An 11,989-nucleotide genomic window follows, 5' to 3' on the forward strand; every position below is an offset into this window, starting at 1 on the left:
CACTACCAGTCTACCATAGACATTTCTACCTGAACCCCGTAAGGCAACAACTACTCTCTTCGAAGAATTGAAACCCATTATCTAATGGAAATCCTATGGCTATGAAAAGAAGCTCAAATAAGTAAAAAAAAGGATGGATAAGCTGTAATAAGAGTTTACAAAATCGCATCTTCTGACAGAGTTTTAATCAGATTGAGAGAGAGAATCCAAGTCTTGTATGGAGTTCGTCAATTAGATCGAGAGTGAGAACCACAACTCTTTGTAGATTTCTTTCAACCAGATTGGAGAGAGAGAGAGAGAACCTTGCCCTGGGTTTGAGACCCGGGGAAAAAAAAAGAAAGAAGTTCCTCCGGCCAAGTCTGCGTCTGGCGTGGGTAAGGTGCACAATTGGCACTGTAGTGGAAGATGGCAGCTTGTTTTTACTTTTGCAAAAAGTGAAAGCGTGGTTTTTTAACTTCCAGAAATTTTGCAAATAGTGAAAGTGATTATCAAAATTTGAAAGTGAAAGTAGTGCACCAAACAAACTTCCAAGGTTAATTTTTGAAAATTCTGAAAATGAAAACAGAAAACAGAAAATAAAATGGTTACCAAACATAATCCGATGTGTTCCATTATAGTAGAAATTATTCTATCCTTCATTGTGCATTGTGTTTCTTCGTATTGCTGGGTTATCATTTTCCAAGTTATCATTTTCCGTTATAGTAGAACTTTGGAAACTTTGGTACTGAGAGTATGATCATATTCCTGCCTTACAAGTTCCTCAAACCAACCCCGAGGGGTAGTGCAGTTGGTGATCGGCCAGGACGGAGGGGCTTACCATCTTAAGGTCCCAGGTTAGACTCTCCTGCATTGCGAAAAAACATTGGGGCCACCCATGCGTGAAAACCGTTTTGGGGTAAGAAAAGGCTGGTGGGGGCCGTAGAGATTTAGTCCCGTGGTGCGCGCAAGCTGGCCCAGATACACTCTGCGTTACGGGAAAAAAAAAGAAGAAGAAGTTCCATTAACCAGTCCATTGCATCGGATCCCCATATTCCCCAGTCTCTACCTTCCTTCAAAAGCTCTCCTTTCCATATCAAATTTCTGTTAAGGCAGAGGCAGACAACGTTTTTTACATAATGCCTTAGCTACATCTGGACACTTGAACGGACCAATTCCGACCGTTGAATCTCCGGGAATTTCAATTTTCGCAAACTGTACCGGAATGAACACCTTGATTTTCGATCGCATTTTTACCTCGCTTAAGGTCCTATTCAGACTTGGTGTAGAACATAAAGTTGTTCCTAACATCCTAAGCTACTCCTCTGTCAAATCTCATAAACTTTGGATAAAGAATTGATATGTCTTTTTTGGAAAACCGGCAATTTTAGAAATATGCATGCTTTAGATAATTGTTAACTGTGCTATTGCCCGATAATTTCTACACTCGGTGTTTTCGTGAATATGTGCATGGGACTAACGTGCCTTAGCAAACAACGTTTATGCATGAAACTTAGAATTATTGTGGTTTTTTATTGCCCGAGATAGAGTTAATTAAAAGAATGAGTAGAAATGATGAGACTTAGCATGGAGGTGGAATTATGAGTATTGCGGTACGGCTGGAAATATGGTTGAGGTAGCTGATGGATTAACCCGTAGCGGGTAGAACCCGGGGATGGGTTGAGGTCGACGTGTTGTGACCGGCCTTGTCTTGAGCCGTGCTATGTTTTGAGCCATGCCGAAGGTGGCAGTTGGGAGCATAGTGTGGGAACATGGTGATCGGGAACACAGTGAACGGGAGCATGGTGTACGGGAACATTGTAAGATCGATCACGTTAATAAGACTTTACGTGTTCAAGAATCAAATTACTTGTTCCGTTATTATTTATTATGTGTGCTTCTGTTATTTTGGATATAATACATACATTGGGATAATGGTAGTTTTGTCTTGTTCTACTAAGTTTTCATAAGCTAATGGTACTATATTGCCCTGATATTTAACGTCAGGTTCAATCGTTCAGGCAAGGATATAGATTATTCTGAAGACATTTCTACGGTAACTAAAGATGGGGTCGGGTTAGCCAAGCCATGGCACTTTTCAACTTTATTTCAGTAATAAAAGAATTGCAGTTTTAAATTTGTAATAAATTGTGACAATTTGTAATAAATGGAATTGTTATTTTTTTTTAAAGTTCAAATTCTTTAAAATCATCTTAATAACAAACCGAATTTTCGGGGACAAGCTCCCAACAAGAGGATTTGTTGGCATTCTGTAAATGCTCTATGATCGAATGCCTTGTTACCTTTTGCCATGCAATGCTGTACTTTTTTTGACCAATCAAAAAATGCAGATAATATATAAGAAAACAGTACAAAAAAAAGGACACTACCGGTTGGAAATACAAGAAACAACAAACAAAAAAAGAAAAAGAAAAAAGAAAACAAAAAGTCGCATGGAACCATGACGCCGGAGCCGGACCCGTTGAACACACTCGTGAGGAGGCGTTGGAGAGCCCGCAATTGAGAGGCCAGGTATGAACACCCCTCCTGGATGACCTGCCGCACCAACTCGTACTCGTCCTGCCACAGACTGAAGGCAGAAGCAGCTGCAGACGCCGTTTTCGTCGCCGGTACACTGATTCCAAGAAAAATCAGATCTAGAACCCTAGCTCTGGCTCATGAGTCCAAAAATGATGAGGAGAGTGGAAGATCTCGTCTTTCAAAGAAGAGAGTCTCAATCACCTCACAACCATGGAAGGAAAAGAGAGACAAGAGAGAGACCAGAGAAGAGAGAGAGATCGAAGGAGAGGGGGACTGAGAGGTGAAGATGTAGGAAGAGAAGAAAAAGGGGGAACAGAGAAGAGGGGAAAGAGGGGAAGGGGGCGGCGGAAATGGGGAGGAGGGGAAACCCCCCAGGGAGCTCTCTCTCTCTAGAACTCTCCTGACTTCCTTATCAATCTGGCTCAGGCGGCGGCAATGCTGTACTTTGACTACCGTCATTAGTTCAACAATGCTACGGTTAGCTCCGAATAATAATTGCCCTAAATTTCTATTAGTTCACGAGTTTTGGTACAATTACGCACAAATACATAAATACTTACACACATATTCACAATAGGGGTGGGCCCCACACACACTGCACATGCAGCGTGTGCAGTGTAGGGTCCACCCCTATTGTGAATGTGTATGCGTAAGTATTTGTGTGTGGTTCTAAATTTGTTGTGGAATGGTGCTTGATGACTAGCACTTACATCGACCCTGCAAAAAAGAATACTCCAATTTTGTACCAATACCACTACATTTTTCTGGGGAAAATAAAGTTACTTCGCAGATAAATAGTGGAACTAACAAAATATATATATACGGGGCGGTTCTGGGTTATCAAGAGAGTCAGTTGTTCGTTCATCGAGGGGAATGGTGCTAAAGCCTACCATTTAAAAGTTTCTATAACGGCAACCCAACCTAGCTGACTGGAGATCTCAAGATCTAGGTTCAACGGGACAACCGAGTTGTATGAGACTTAGGAGTATCGCTGAGGAGATACCTCTCCAACTCATTCCTATGGTGAAACAGTGATGCCTGCAGCGTTTTAGGTTAAGCTTTGCTTTTAATGGTTCTTATACTGTGGAAATTCCGAGTGGGGTATAGCATGATACTCCTAATAAGAATCACCTATGTGAGTACGAAGTGAGCCGCTTCTATGAGAATTTAAAGGTTGAATTCTCTAAAGCACTCTTTGAAACCAGACGATATTCCAGGGCCAAATGGACAAAACCGTAAGAACCAAACAGTGTTTGGAAAGATCCTGTGTGACTACTGTTGTCTTGGTTTACACAAACGGCTGAACAGTTCAAGATATCACGTTCACTGGTTAGCTAGTAAATCTGATAGTAACTCACAAGGGGAGGTTCAAAGCCAAAAGCTACCTTACTCTATACAGGTGATTTCCTATTGAACTCTCGTCATTTGCATATTGCTGCACATCGTGTTCATCAATTTCATTCATGTGGGCGATTGTTGGAAATAAGTGAATTGGAAATTGACTCCAAAATAAATCATTTAAGTTGGTTGTAATTTATTTGTCCTATGATGGATAAATAAATATATTTGGAATACTCGGAATTATTTGGTTTGCAGTTGAACCGGGCCGAGCGTGGCAGCGGGTTCATAAGATTCTAAGACTTAATATTTGGAGGGAATTTGTACTAATTATTTTAATTAGTTACTTAAGTCTTTTGAATTGAATTTTGTGTTGGTTCATAGACCAACATGTGGCAATCTAGATCAATGGGTGTCAATGCTTCATTTCCCTCGACAACATGAAGTGTCTCTTCATTTTGTAACGTGGAAATGGAAGTGTTGGTTCGGCCAAGATAAGTTCGAACAGTGGTGTCTCTTCGGCCGAGACCACTCCGAACAGTTGCGTCTTTTTCCTAACACCTTTTTGAACAATCACCGTTGTTTTCGTTCGGGTGCCTACTTCTCTATAAATAGGACCCATCTCCTCCCATTTCAGTAAGAAAAATTTCTGCACTCATAACATACATATTCTGAGAGAGCTCTGCACAATTTCCTGGTTCGCCCGTTGAACAAATTGTAGTGCTACTTCCGTTCTTCAAAAATCGGGTAATCCTGGGACGCAAACGTTCAAGAGACCCAAGAGTACCGGTGTGGGGGACGAATTTGCTTTAAGGATATACTATACTATTCTCCACAAAAATACTAGCCTCGATTGCCAATTTTCAGAAGCCTGAAATTGATCCAGTAAGTTTCTAATCTTGTTTAATTTTTGGTGTGTAGTGAATTTTCAGTGATAAACGAATCTCGGTTCCAACACTCCATTGCTGCAGAAGAAGGACTAAATGACCACTTGTAAGCCACTTGCCTTCAATCATCAACGGAGATGTGCTGGTGAACAGGGAAGTGGAGGCTTTGCACACAAAGTCTTTTCTGGTGTGCTAGCAACAGGAGGGTGGAGCCACCCAAAGTCAACAGGAACGGCCAAGTGTGCTAGCAACAGGAGGGTGGAGCCACCCAAAGTCAACAGGAACGGCCAAGTTTCTTCAAGCTCTCTCTCTCTCTCGAAGATTAATACGTTCCCTCAATCATAACAAAAATGAATGGGAACAAGCCAAGTACACTTCTAATCTCTGACCACACCACACCTGCTACACTGAATTTTTTCAAATTGTTTTCTAATCTCTGTGGAGCCAGCCTGGCAGCTAGCCAACCTTCAACATTGTTTTCTAATCTATACCTATGTATGGAAAAATAGAGAGAGAGAGAGAGCGGAATCTTGATTTCTATTTCTTTCTGACTTCAGTGTTACAAAAGGGAAAGATCAGTGCTCATATCTTTTGCACGATCTCAAACAGAATTGATTACATCATCACATCACAAGCTTACATCACTAGAGACAATTGGTACAATAATAAACACAGCTTAGCTAACTAAACCAACTAATGAACTGACTAATTAACAACTAATGGCTCTTCTTGACAGCCCCCTGCAAACTCACGGGAGTATCCATGACCATGAGTTTGGTCTTCAAGAGAAGAAACCTATCTATTGATAGTGTTTTTGTAAAAATGTCTGCTACCTGTGCCAATGTACCAATGTGTTGAACAACAATCTGTTTATTAAGAACTTTTTCTCGAATGAAATGGTAGTCAACTTCCACATGTTAGGTTCTGTAACGACCCGAATTTTAGCTCTATTTTTTTTTCTTCTAATAAAGAAATTATTTTTAATCAAATAGTCTATAGTAATCGATTAATTATTTAAAAGTGTAATTTGATTAAACTAGAACCTAGATAAATTTTTGGTATTTAAAATTAGTTTAGCATATACATTATTAATTAGCTTGTAATTATGTATAAGTGTGTCTATATATCTATAAAATAGATATTAGTAACCATTCCACAATTTATGGGATTTGGATACCCATCCCCCACTTATCACTCCCTCTATCTCTATCTTTTCACTTATCCACTCCCCTTCAAATTCTTCCTAAATTATACATCTCTCTAATCTCTATAACATCCCACTCTCCTACCTTCCTCCACTACTCCCTCTATATTACTCCTAGTCCACTGCAAAAACAGAAACAAGAAAAGAGGGATCACACCCTTTCAATTTTCGTCCATATCACGTCCCTCTGTTCACAGCCTGTTTCTTCCTAGTTGCAGTCGTTTTAGACCTAAGTTTCTTCACGAATATTGTAGAGGGCGTCAAGAGCTTCGATTTCGACCCAAGAATCACCCAAAACGGTCAAGGATTGATAGAGTTCTTGCTGTCCAAAGATCAGTGAAATTTTCGGATTTCTGTTTCCAGACAGCAAACAGGACTTATGAAAAACCCTACTTTTCTCCTAGTTTGAATGGTTTTCGGGCTTTGATTCCTTCATAAAAGTTGTAGAGCGTTTCAAGATTTTTGCGTTAGACACAAGAAATGTCCAAAACGGCAGAGGTTTGGTCAAGTTATTCTAGTCCAAAGTTGATACTAGAATACCGATCTTTCGCCGTCAAACGAAAACCCACCGGACTCCACCAAATCGTTTTGTCCGGATTAAAGGTATTATAATCCTTCTCCTACCTCTCCCTAAGTATATTAATGTACTAAGAGGTCTGTTTTTATTATTAGAATCGAAAAGATAAGAAATTGAAATTGAACGAACGAAACCCAGATTTTTCCGGGAAACACTGCTCTGTTATTAACCGTGATTGCTAATCACATTTTTGGAACTGTTCACCAGTTGGAAGTTTTAAAACAAATGGCACAACAATTACAGTTATCCCCCTGGACTTCTTGAATTTATAATTTTGGCTCCAAGAGATGTGTTCGGGTTGTTTTAACTTACGTGTTATATATGAACGATAATGAAAATAATTGAGTTGCCTTGGTTTAGCGTTAATTGAATATGATTCTTATAATAAATAAATAGAATGATGAAGGATTACTAGTTAAATTATTTGTTTGATAAAATTTCTCTTTTATTTAACAAATTAAGGGCATTGGCCCAATCATAAAACTCTACGTGTTTTACTTACTCGCACAGTACCAATTGCTATGTTTGCTTTCCCATTAAAATATATCATGTTTACTGATTATGTTATTATGGATTCATGATTGTTGTATTGTTGGGTCGGACTTAGATTCGTTTGGTGATTTCAATGAGAAATTATGTAAACGTTGTTATGGTTAATGAAAAAGGAAAAATAGATGAAAGTTGTGGGCTTAGCAGGACCTCAGGGATAGCCTAGCAGGACCTCAGGTATTGAGGGTAGCTTGAAAGACTCGGCGTAGCTAAGGTGGCCAAGCAGGACCTCGGGGGTAGCCTGGCAGGACCTCAAGTATTGAGGGTAGCCTAGCAGGACCTTGAGGGCAGCCTGATGGACCTAGAATTGTGAGGGTGGCCAAGCAGGACCTCAGGGGTAGCCTGACAGGATCTCAGGTATTGAGGGTAGCCTAGCAGGACCTTTAGGGCAGCCTGATGGACCAAGAATTGCGTGGATAGTCTACTAATATCCCGTGATATTGAAGGTAGCATAACGTTTGAAATATGTTCAACGGAATTTTGAGTTTGAAAAAGTGATGGATACTATGGTGCAGGTATGATTATGAAATGTGAGATTCAAAAGAAATTAATTTAAAGGCTTGCTAATAGATTTATTTATTTAATGCTTGTCGTTCTATTATGAAATTTTCATATGAATTGTGATAAAGCTGCTTAGCTGTAAAGTAAGGGATTGGTAAGGTTAAGCTTATTCTACTGAGTGAATTATCACTCACGGATACGTTTGTATCCTGGTAAATCGGTTGCTTCGGCGATAAATTTGCCAGAATGTGCATGATTCAATGGTGGAGCAATTTGACACAGGAGGAATATTAAGGGCAGAGACCGAGTATGCTTGGGATCTGTATCAAGACTAGAGTCGCTCTGAAGTTATTTCAATAAAATGCTAGATTTTATTAAGGCTAAATAAGTATTTTTTTTTATCAAGTCAGTATCTTCCAAGAGAAGTCGGCTCAATGTTTATCAAACCAAGGTCTGCCTTTGAATAGAAGCTCAGTATTTTTAATTTGAGTTGAAATAAAGAAATCCCTATGTTAAAGATTTTTTTTTTAAAGAATAATAATTTATGCTGCCGATATTTGTTTAAAATATCGGGGCGTTACAGGTTCGAGCATGATATATGGGATTAGAAGCCAATGCTATAGCAGACTGATTATCACACCAGATTAAATGAGGCAAAGGAGGTAAAACATGAATATCAAGAAGCAGCTGTTGAACCCAGGACACATCTGCAGCAGTTTGTGCTAAGGCACGATACTCGGCTTGAGTAGAAGATCTTGCTACTGTATGTTGTTTCTTGGCACACCAAGGAATCAAGTTAGAACCTAAAAACAAGCAGAAACCTATCGTGGAACGTTTGTCCACATGATCACCAGCCCAATCAGCATCACTAAAACCAGTTAAAGTTAAAGGACCATGCACAAAATACAGTCCTTGGTGTAAAGTACCCTTAATATATCTCAAAATGCGCTTGATAGCAATATAATGACTCTTCCTTGGTGCATGCATATGCTGACATGCAAGATTAACAGCAAAAGACATCTTTGGTTTGGTAAGAGTAAGATACTGAAGTGAACCAACAACAGTCCTATACCAATGAGGATCTTCAATAAGGATCTAAATCCAAGATGGCTGGTTTAGATGAAGAAGGAGAAGGACTAGATTTGCATTCAAACATCCCAGATTTAATAAGAATATCTGTAGCATATTTGCTTTGAGATAGAATGATACTTTGGCCATGTTTAACAACCTCTATACCTAAGAAATAGCTCAGTTCACCCAGGTCTTTCATCACAAACCTGTTATTGAGAGTCTTGATCAACTCAGAAATATAAGTGGCATGGCTGCCAGTAATTATAATATCATCAACATATACAAGAATCAATGTGATATGTCTTGAGAGAAAATAAGGAGGGATCAGCTTTGCTATTAACAAACCCTTGTTGAACCAGAAAACTAGAGAATAAAGAGAACCAAACTCTTAGAACTTGTCGTAACCCATACAATGCTTTGTTCAATTTGCACACATAATGAGGATGTGTCAAACTTTTATATCCTAGAGGCTGCTTCATATAAACTTCTTCTTCAACAACCCCATAAAGAAATGCATTAGAAACATCTAGCTGTCTTAGAGTCCACTCAGAATGCACAGCCAAGCTTAAAACAACGTGAATAGTTGGTTGCTTGATGATTGGACTGAATGTTTCAATAAAATTTAACCCTTCTGCTTGTTGATTACCATTTGCCACCAAACGAGCTTTATACCTGGCCACACTACCATCAGAGTTCCTTTTTATTTTATATATCCACTGGCATCCTATAACATTAGCTCCGGGTGGTGGTGGCACAAGAGACCAAGTTTCTTGATTAACTAGAGCCTTATACTCCTCTGCCATGGCAGATTGCCACACAAAATGTTTAACAGCTTCACTAAAATGAGTTGGTTCAGAGTTAGGTTATACAGGATCATCTGCTACAGCATTCAAACTGAAAATGGTTTTAGGTTTTACTATCCCATGTTTAGACCTTGTGGCCATAGTATGGGTATTTACAAGTAAAGAAGAAGAAATAGGAACAAATTGAAAAGAAGGAGATTGAGTAAAAGTGATGGGAGAAGAAGGAATATCAGGGGAATGTACAGGAGATGTAGAAACATGAAGGGGTGAAGACGGTGAGTTGTTAGAAGCATTAGGAGAAAATGAAAGGTGCTGAAAAAGGAAATGATACAGTGACAGGAATAGGGGTAACATTAACCCTAGTAACTGTTGGAATGAAGGAAGTAGACTCAGCAAGTGAAGGAGAAACAGATACGATAATATCATCAAAAATAGTTAATGGAATAGAAAAGGAGGAAGAAACAGCATTAGAATCTGAAGTATAAGTGAGAAGAGTAGGATATGGGAAGATATGTTCAAGGAATCTAACATGCTTGATGTATATACTTTGGTTGTTTGGGGATAATAGCATCTAAACCCTTTGGTATGCTCACAATACCCTAAGAAAACACATGGCGCAGATTTAGGAAGCAATTTGTGCCCCACATATGGTTTCAGCCAAGGGAAACAGCTACAACCAAAAGGTTTGAGATTTAAGTAATTGGGTGTGGTTTTGAACAAAAGAACATGAGGCACATGAAACTGTAAAGAACTATGAGGCAAACGATTTGCTAAAAACACGGCAGTGGTGAGGGCTTCAAGCCAAAAAGAAACAGGTAAACTAGCTTGTAATAAAAGAGTGATTGTGGTTTCAATTAAATGTCTGTGTTTTCTTTCAAGTTTCAACTATACCATTCTGCTCTAGTGTATGAGGACAAGTAGTCTGATGAATAACACCAGTGGAAAGAAACAAATGAAGAAGAAAATGATTGATAAATTCTCCTCCATTATCACTTCTAACAGTTTGGATAGGAACACCAAACTGGGTTTGAACATAGGCTTTAAAATCAGAAATGTTGTACTTGACTTCTGATTTATAATGCATAGGAAACAACCAAGAAAACCTAGAGTAATCATCTATAACAAGAAGATAATACTTGTACCCTTTATTAGAAGCAACTGGGGAGGGTCCCCAAACATCCATATGAACAAGTTGAAAGGGTGCAGTAGCATGAGTTCCAGATAAAGAAAATGGAAGTTTATGGCTCTTGGCCATATGACAACAAGTACAATCAACTAAAATAGATTTATCCATAGGCAAATTGAACTGTTTTACTAAAGAAACAAACAAAGGAGTACTGGGATGACCTAGTCTTCTGTGCCAAAGTTCAGCAAATGAAAGACTACTTACAAGAGCAGTGGCAGAAGCAGCACCTGAGACAGAGCTAGAGTGGTTCAGAATGGGATACAATTCCTTGTGGCAAGGGCCTCTGTATAGAACAGTGTGCTTGTCCTGAATGACAAGACCATTAGAATCAAAAGTAAGTAAACAATTGTTGTCTTTAGCAAACTGATGAACAGAAATAAGATTGTGAGTAATTTGAGGTGTATGGAGAATATGAGATAGTTGAAAATTAGTTTTAGGAGTGGATAATAAACCTTTACCAGTGTGAGTGACATGTAGAGTGTTCCCATTACCAACCATAACACCTTCATTCATAGCAGTAGGCTGTGGATATTCCAAATTAAGATTCTGCATATTATTGGTGATGTGGTTTGTTGCTCCACTATCAAAGTACCATGGTTGGGAAGGTGAACTATTGTAGTTATCACCATTGTATGCACAAGGAAGTGCAGAACCTATTCCATTTATCCCAGAAAATGACTGTGGCATAGCTTAGGTACCAGAAGAATAACAAGAGGAAGTATGAGGCATCACGTAACTATCAGTAAAACCAGCAACGGCAGAAGAAGATGGAGGGGTCATCTGTTGTGTAACTGATTGTGAACCTTGCATTGGGAGCATAGAAGGACCAGATGATCTAAAACCTCCAGTAGGCCTCGATTGTCCAGAAAACTGAGAAGAAAATCTTGGTGCATGAGGAGGAAAGTTAGGATAAACTAGTATCTGTAAAGAATAGGAGCCAGAAGTCATTGGATTCATCCAAGGGGCAGACTGAGAGAAATCAGGATATCCTCTCCATTGAGAACTTAAAGCACCAGACAACCAATTAGGAGGTCTGTAATAACAGTAATTAGTAGAGTGATTATTTCGCCCACATATATCACAAGGCGCCCTTGGTCCTCTACCCCCTCTGCCTCTGTTAAAAGTTCTGAACTGTTGGGGAAAATACTGATATGGTTGTGATGGACAATTAAAAGAAGTAAATTGAGGAAATCCAACCCCTTGTCACTAAGATGTACCAGGAAACTGAGGAAAGCCAACTCCTTGTGACTGAGAAGTACCAACGTGAGACTGAGAGACATGACTAACATATGAACTAAAGCCAGAAACCACATTATTTTGAGAGCTATTTCTATGTGCAGCCACCAGAACAGTGTC

This window comes from Rhododendron vialii, chromosome 8a (assembly GCF_030253575.1).
Source record: "Rhododendron vialii isolate Sample 1 chromosome 8a, ASM3025357v1".
In the NCBI taxonomy this organism is placed as follows: Eukaryota; Viridiplantae; Streptophyta; class Magnoliopsida; order Ericales; family Ericaceae; genus Rhododendron; species Rhododendron vialii.